This window comes from Euphorbia lathyris, chromosome 8 (genome assembly GCF_963576675.1).
Source record: "Euphorbia lathyris chromosome 8, ddEupLath1.1, whole genome shotgun sequence".
NCBI classification, from domain to species: Eukaryota; Viridiplantae; Streptophyta; class Magnoliopsida; order Malpighiales; family Euphorbiaceae; genus Euphorbia; species Euphorbia lathyris.
The window spans coordinates 45,846,098-45,855,009 of NC_088917.1; the positions used below are offsets into that span (position 1 = coordinate 45,846,098).

The following is an 8,912-nucleotide window of genomic DNA, read 5'->3' on the forward strand; positions in this document are numbered from 1 at the left end:
TCCCCTTTTCTGAAATCTTGTGCCCGAGAACAATTCCACCCGTAACCATGAAGTGGCATTTCTCCCAATTCAAAACCAGGTGGGTCTCCTTGCATCGCACAAGCACAGCTTCGAGGTTGTTTAGACAATTTCCAAAAGAGTTTCCATAAACAGAGAAATCGTCCATGAAGATTTCTACAGTCCGCTCCACCATATCATGAAATATAGACATCATGCATCTTTGAAACGTGGCCGGAGCATTGCATAGTCCGAACGGCATGCGCCTGTAGGCATAAGTCCCATATGGACATGTGAATGTCGTCTTTTCCTAATCCTCACAGTGAATTGCAATCTGATTGTACCCCGAGTAACCGTCAAGGAAACAATAGAATGCGTACCCCGCTAACCGTTCTAACATCTGGTCAATGAAGGGCAAAGGAAAATGATCCTTCCTTGTGGCTTCGTTGAGCTTTCGGTAATCCACACAAACTCGCCATCCTGTTATGGTTCTCGTGGGGACCAACTCGTCTTTCTCGTTGAGTACCACGGTTGTTCCTCCCTTCTTTGGTACAACGTGAACAGGGCTGGTCCACACACTATCAGAAATGGGATAAATAATTCCGGCATCCAGCAGCTTGATCACCTCTTTTCTCACGACCCCTTTTATGTGGGGGTTCAATCTGCGTTGTGGCTGGACAGATGGCTTGTGATCCTTTTCTATCAAAATTCTGTGGACACAGACTGCCGGACTGATTCCTTTGATATCATCAATTTTCCATGCGATTGCCTCCTTGTTCCTTCGCAGTACCTCCATGAGTTGAGCTTTCTGATCAGGAGTTAACTTTGAAGATATGATAACTAGACTCCCGCTGGGTGGTTCCAGGAATGCATACTCGAGGTGTGAAGGCAACGGTTTCAATTCAGGTTTGGATAAGGGTACAATTGGTATCTCCGGTGGTTCTTGATGAGTGGGGACAGCAGGATCTAACGGAGGTGTGGTAAGCTGGATTCAAGAGAACAGCCTGTTCCTTCACATAAGTTCACCTCTTCTCCCAATAGAGTCTCTAGAGTGTCCTGTTCCTGCAAAGGGGATAGACTTTGGAACTCATCTAAGAAACGGCAAGTGTCATCACTAGTGTTAGCTCGTCTCATTGCCTCATTCATTTTAAAAATGATCTCCTCCCCATTGATTCTTAAAAACAGTTGTCCCTCTCCCACATCTATCAATGCTTTACCCGTAGCTAAAAACGGTCGACCTAGGATAATAGGAACATGCAGGTCTTCATCTATGTCCATTATGATAAAATCAACAAGCAATATGAATTTTCCTACTTTGACCAACACATCTTCCATAACTCCCCTAGGGTAACATACTGATCAATCGGCCAATTGAATAGACATTCTGGTGGGTTGTGGCTCTCCTAATCCTAGTTTAGCATATACAGAATATGGCATTAGGTTTATGCTAGCTCCTAGGTCATATAGTGCATTTTTAATATTTAAGCTTCCGATTGAACAAGGAATAGAAAAACTCCCTGGATCTTTTAGCTTTTTCGGTAGCTGCTGCTTGTTTTGGAGTATTGAAGAACAATCCCTGTTGAGTTGGATCATTGAAATGTTTTCCATCTTTTTCTTGTTTGACAGGATGTCTTTTAAGAATTTCGCGTATGTTGGCATCTAGGCAAGTGCTTCTACGAAAGGAATGTTGATATGCAACTTCCTCAAGGTGTCTACACCTTAAAATTTTGTTCTTCCAGTTTTTTATTTATTAACCGCGTCGGATATGGCACAGGTGGAACATACGGCAGAGGTGGCTTGTACACCTTTCCGCGTTCCTCCTGATCCTGCTCACTAGTGGATTTTTCTTCTGCGGCTTCTTCTTGACTAGGAACAATTTGTTCCTGCTCTCCTTCAGTTTCCTTGGATGTTCCTGCACATTCAGCATTTTCATCAGTTGATAAAGTTGGTTGAGTCTGCTTACCAGATCTCAAAGTGATGGCCATGACGTCTCCCTTCGGGTTTGGCTCCGTGTTGCTTGGCATCATTCCCTTCCCTTTTGACGTAGATGCAGCTAATTGATGGACTTGTGTTTCCAGATTTTTAATTGACGCCTGTGTCTGCTTCATGAACTGCATCATCATTGTCTTCATGTCTGGCTCTACTTCTTCTTTTGGTGGCACAGGTTGTTTATAATGCTGCTGAGGTTGCCTCTGGTAGTGTCCTCCTTGCTGTTGTTGATATCTTGGTTGTTCCTGATACCTCGGTTGCTCCTGCTGGTTGGTCTGGCCTGTCCATCCAAAATTCGGATGATTTCTTGTAGCTGGGTTATGTGTTAGAGTATGGGTTAGGTGGATTCCTCTGATTATAACCTGCATAATCGCATTCTGCTTGTGCTCCCTTCCCTTGCTTGACTCCGGGACAGTTGATGTTAAAATGAAGTCCTCCACAAAAATCACATATATCATTGAACGGTGGTTCGTTGTGGATCGAGGATACATTTATCTTGCCGAGCTGCCTGGCAAGTTGTTCCACCTGGCTTGTCAATTTTGACACCACATCTTCATTCCCCATTCTCTTTCCTTCACTTCTGGCAGAGTGCCAGTTATAGCTCGTGCTTACTACTCTCTCAATTAGGTCATATAAGGCTTGGGGTTCAAGGTCTTCAGGGTTCCCATTTGCAATGGATTCGATTTGGATCTTATAAATGTTGGTGACCCCATTGTAAAAGTTCTGCATCTGCATCCACATGGGGATGCCATGATTGGGTGCCCTTCTTAATAATTCCTTGTACCTCTCCCATGCCTCGGCTAAAGATTCATCCTCTTCTTGCACGAAATGGGATACCTCGTTTCTGAGTTTAATGGCCTGTCTCGACGGAAAGTATTTCATCAGAAATGCGCTGGCCATTTCTTCCCAAGTGGTGATCGTCCCTGGTTGCAGATTTTTCAACCAGTTCTTTGCTTTGTCTTTCAGAGAAAAAGGGAACAACTTTAGCCTGATCACATCGTCGGAAACGCCTCGGTTTGATCTGAAAGTGTTGCATAGTGTGATAAACTCCAGGATATGCCCATTTAGGTCTTCTGACTGGTATCCATTGAACTGTACTGCTGCCTGCAACATTTGTATCATCGATGCTTTCACCTCAAACATGTTGTTCCCTTTGTTGGGCAACACGATGCACGACGAGTGCCCTTCAGTAGTTGGCCTCAAATAGTCCCTGATCTTCATGATAGGAGGATTGTTATTCTCTCCTTCTTCTTCTTGATTTGGTTGGACTGGTTGTTCGGGTGGTACCCTTCCAGCCATTCTTCTCTCTATTTGTCGTTCTCTTTGTCTTGCACGTCGAGCTCCCGCTCTGTTTCGTCTACACGTTCTCTCTAACTCGAGATCGATAGGAAAAACAGGAGGTCCAGCTCTGCGCATAAACCGATAAAGACTCCTTCTGGCTGCACTATTTAGCAAACAGATTAAAAACACCTTGTTTCACAGAAAATTTCGTATAACATTTGTTGCTTTCAATCCCCGGCAACGGCGCCAAAAACTTGTTGTCTCCTGAATGGATTCTAGCAAGTGCACTAGATACAAGTAATAAAGTGATAAGTCAAGTATCGTATCCACAGGGATTGATGACCAAATTTTATGAGAAATACTTTGTGAACAGGGTGCTCGTAGTGCGTGATTCTTTTATATTGACAGATGTTGGTAGTCATGAAAACTGGAGATTAAACATATTACTTTATGTGTTAAAAATGAATTGTTGAAGATGATAACAAGGTGAACATGCTGTGCATAGCGGAACAGGATGCCGTAAGCTCTATCCTAATGACTCATGAACAATGCAACTGAAGCCAAAGTTACTGCTTTAACTCTCACTTAAGTCAACTCTCGTGTGTTCTTAAGATTCTAAGACTTACTAAAACCAATAGCGTCCTAAAGGCTTGTTCTTTCTTGCATTAAGACTGAAGCAACATTTCAAAAGAGAAAACCCTTGATAAAACCACCTAACATTTCTGCTTCGGGGTTGGATGCTTGATAGAGAGTTTAGTGAAGATGAAAGCAGTGTCCTATCATTCATCTAACACAAGCATACATGCATACGCAATCAAATATATAACCTCAACAAACACTTCATGCATAAACATCGTTCATTCATTACTAGGATAGAGAACTTACATTACCGGCCCCTACTGGCCGAGCCCATTCAAAAGGATTACTCACTCATATAGGTGAGTGAGCAATCGGAGAGTTCAAAGCTCTCAAACTCCATCTAAAAAGTCTATCTTGTTGTTTCTTCCAAAATCCAATACCTTTCCTTCCTTACTACCTCTATTTAAAGGAAAGGTCAGAGTCTAAAAGAAAACCGTACTAGAAAAGTATCTGCACAAAATATATTACAAAACAAAGTCAAAAGTTCAGAAATCTAAAATTGCTAAAAGTGGTTAAAGATCATTTTGACCCTTGAACACTCAAGGGTCGAGCTTTCTTGTCATCTTGTTACTTTCCGCCTGCACTTTTCCGCCTGTCTGCCAGCAGCTATTGTCGTACCTGTCTCCCATCTATTCTATGTCCATCGTCAGGGGTTCCAGCGTTTAACCGCTGGATCAAAGAATGGCATAATCTCCTCTTGGTAGTGCGAACAGGCTGCTTCCAGTCTATTCGGCTAAATCTTTTCTTATCTGCATAAAAGCCTTCTTTCATGTAATAAAACACTACAAACACCCTTAATTAATTATAATTAACTCCTTTAAATGTAGTCAATTTCATGCATAACACTTCCCCCACAAATACACTTCGATTCATCCCCCACTCCTCCATTCTCACATCAATTCGAAGTTCTAGGGTTAGGTTTTCCCAAATTTCCAAAATCCCCAAATCCCCTAAACTTAGGAAAACCTAAGACCATCATGACCGAGGGAGATGATTACGCACAGCCAGCGGCAAGGGGAGGAAGGAGGAAGTGTGCCCCGCCCATGAATCCTATGAGGCATGCACAAAGGGGAGCTCCACCCATGTATCTCACCACACATCCATGCGCCTTATCTGTTGAGTATCACTGCCCTTTCCTCCTAGAATCCGAGGCATAAGGTAAGAGGTTCCAATTGCTATCCGGTAAGACAGTATCTGCAACACGATACTTTGATTTTTCTTTGCTGGAGAAATTAGGATTGCATGACAGTATTCAAGAAATTGCTGAAAATGTTGGGTGGTTTGATTTGCTGAATCTAGAACTAGACACCTACCCGTCTCTAGTCCGAGAATTCTTTACATCTTTCACTTACACTGTTGATGAAGGCGTTAGTTCCATTAATTTCCGTTTGTTTAACAATTCACACACTGTCACAGAAGCTTTATTTTGTGAATTGTTCGGGCTTGACACTGAGGGAATTAGTGATTGGTTGGAAGGGGTGTCTGCCAAGTCTTTCTGGTTTGAAATGTCTAGTAGCATTGAGGCAGGTCTAAGAGTCTCAAAAATAAATTCATCAGAGACCCTGTCCTCCATCTAATGCATAAATTCATCTGATATTCTATTATTGGCAAGGATGACAGTGATAAAATAACAAATGTTGAGCTTTTACTTCTTTACTGTTTACGGGAAGGAATTTATGTAAACTTGCCCAGGGTCGTGTTTTCCACCATGAATGAGGTGGTGGCTAAACAATGATCAAACTTGGGATTCGGTCACTTTGTGACTCGATTTGCCCAACATTTTGGCTACTCAACTAGGCTAACCGATCTTATCTCCAATGGCTCTCTAACTATGGATTTTCATTTTATATTAAATCTAACATTATGAGCAGAGATTGGATTCTTTATGCAAAGAGCGACGATCCTCCAGAAGTTAATAGACAAAGGGTAGCAGCGAGAAGAGGAGAGTCAGATGCCGGTCCTTCATCCTCAACCACAGCACAAGGAATAAGCATGGCTCAGTTTGAGGCACTAATGGCCTACAATGCCCGAATTGAGGCATCAAATGCTAGGATTGAGGAATAGAACGCACGAATTGAAAGCAGACTTACTCATGCCACCTTTCTCCACTAGCGAAATAGTGAACAAATGGCAAGTCTTTCTCATGACTTGCAAAGTATGCGTGTAGAGGCCTTGAAGTAGAAACAGAAGGTGGATCGCTTATTGACTATTCCGCCCGTGCACATGGGTGGGATTGGCGCGATTGAGGGAGTTCTTCTATCCTTATCTCTTGTCATTTATTTTACACTTTACTTTCATGCATTTTTGGAAGTAAATACATGCTTAAAGTGTGGGGAGGGATACGGATAGAAGCAAGCTTTTATATCCTGCAATTTACCATTTTCTAGTTTAGCTTTTCTTGCCTTCTAGTATAAACTTATTTTTTTTTAGTCTTGAGTTACAACAACTTTCCTATGCTTTTGAACTTATAGCTTCGTCTCTGAAATTGTTGAAAGATTGAAGTGATTTTGAATTGATGCTTTGAGTTACATGTGATAGTTGATAGGGTGAAATTTCATAAATTGATAGTCTATTATCCGAATGAGTGCTTAGCAAACAAAAGGTAGAACACTTCGTAACTTTGAATAGGGACTTATTGGCTTTAAGAAGTATAAATTGTATGCATTGTCAGTATTGATCAATTTGATTGTTGGGAATCACTTATAAACAAAATGCCATATTTTGTGAGATTTTTTAGCCTTACACTAGAGCACCCAAAACAGAAAATACTTGCTCAATTTGTTCTTTCTGAGAGTCATACTTACATTGTGATATTAATTGTCTTGTTCCAAACTTGAATCAAAGCCACAAGCGTCTAATTAGGAGATAAAATGATAAAAGGCACCTAGATCTAGCCCCTTGTGTTACATACCATTTCTTTGTTTTGGCCTAAAACCCTATTTACATTGCGTTTAGTGTAGCCCCTTAGAAACCCATCATTCATCTGTTTCTACATTACAAGCCCCGAGCCTTCTTAAATACCCTTGACACCAATGGAATTGATTCTATCCTATATGCACAAAAATACCCTAGTGTGTAATCATCCATTTGCTGTTTGTACTCAAAAACCAAAATTTGACCCAATCTGCCCAGAAAGCACAGCAAAGCTGCTAATACGGCTGCTGCTTGGCGAGCAGCTACTGGTATGCTCGCCGAGCACTATCAGTTAAAAGAAAAAAAAAAGAAGACAGCAAAACAGAGTTGGAAAGCCAAAAGAAACAGAAAAGTGCTAACTTTGTACTCGAATCAAAGCTCACATGAGCCATTTGCTGAAAAGAAAGAAAACCAAAAGAGAAATCAGAGAAATATCAATTCTTTTCACCATCACTCAAAACACACTAATTGTCCCAAAGATTGTGCATAATATTAGAACTAATTCCATTCTAGCCTATTATTCCCCATTCGTACCTTTACTCAACCTACATTACAACCCTTGTAAAGACCTTTTTTTATTAAATCCTCGATTAGATTACCAAGTGGTGCGATTTATGGAACTAAATGACAATCTCTGAATTTTATTGCAATGTTTGTGTGTGTGTAAACACTTTAACCTTGAGTGAAAAAGATAATGGCTATACATAAACAGAAAATCCAAAGCCTTGAGAGATCACCTTGTGAGGTTCTACAGTGGTTCACACTTTCAATATTAGGATTTATTGTACAGTGTAATATTCTCTGAGAAAATTTGAGCTTAAAGACCAAGTTCGACCACGTCCTAAATCGTCTATCATTTTTTGCTTTGCACGAATAAGGATGGTAGAATGTCAAGTGAAATTAATCCTGTCATTTAATCACAGTAGCTTAATTGTCTGATATTTGATTTTGTCTTGATCTGGAGACTTAATTGAGGACAAGCAAGGTTTAAAGTGGGGGGGAGTTGATACGTCCCAAATATATAGTGTTTTCAATATAGTTTAACCCCATTTTATATGCTTGTTTAGCCTCTATTGCTTAGTTTTTGGTATGTCTTATCTATTTATCGTCTAACAAGTGTTTTGAGCTGTTTCGAGGGTAAATGCACGAGAAACGGAGCAAAACGGAAAGAAACGGGATCTGCCAACACTTGCTCGGCAAGCAAGCAGTGGTGTGCTCGACGAGCAACATAGAGCAATCGAAATCTCCACCTCATCGAGCAGTCAGCGCATTCCTTGATTGGATTAGAGACCCCTGCTCGGCGAGCAACGACCAGAGATGGATTTCGATCAGAATTCTTGTGGCAGAATCCTAACCCGAATCAACTCGTAACACTCCAATTCGACCAGAATAACTAAACTGACGTGGAGGTGACCTTATGCACTATAAATAAGGGTGAAAACTATATTGAAGGAACTTAATCATTGGTCACCATGTAGTCCATTACAATAGCTCAGTTTTAGATTAGGTTTAATGTTTTTCCAGCTTTTTAGATTAGTTTCAATTCTGTAATTTCATTTTATCACAATTGACGGGAGAAGTACTTCATCTTCTATTTTATAATCGGAATCGACAGAATGGGTTTTAGATTTCTCTCTTTCCCTCTCATCTTTTACTTTTATAATTAATTGAAGATGTTTTCCATTATTCCTATGTGTCCTATTGCTATGATTTGTTTGTCTATGAACTGATCCCCATCCAATCTGGGATGGGGATGAAATTGATTGTATGAATATGTATGATTAGGGACCTATGGCTTATGTGATTACCTTTGATTGATCAGTTTATGCATGCTTAATGCCTCGAAGTTGTCAGGAATAGGATTATTGCTAGAATGAGATTCGATGACGATCAACTAGCCTGTTTTGTATATATGATTGTGCCTAATGCCTGTAAACCTGACAAAGATAGGATTATAGATAGATAAGAACTTGACCATTGAACCTGTGTAAATCTGACATTGCTAAAGACCACTAAGAGTGTTGCTTCGTGACTGGGATACGACTTTAGTCTTAATTGTCAAGAAACATACCGCTTTGTATGCCCAAAGTTAT

At 40.7% G+C, this 8,912-nt stretch overlaps 1 non-coding gene across 1 annotated transcript; it reads left to right on the forward strand.

Annotated features, from left to right (window-relative positions):
* Positions 1-2,731: 2,731 nt before the first annotated feature.
* On the forward strand, positions 2,732-2,838 carry LOC136204307 (small nucleolar RNA R71). The gene has a single exon (XR_010675152.1). It is a non-coding gene; the product is annotated as a small nucleolar RNA R71 (small nucleolar RNA).
* Positions 2,839-8,912: the final 6,074 nt, after the last annotated feature.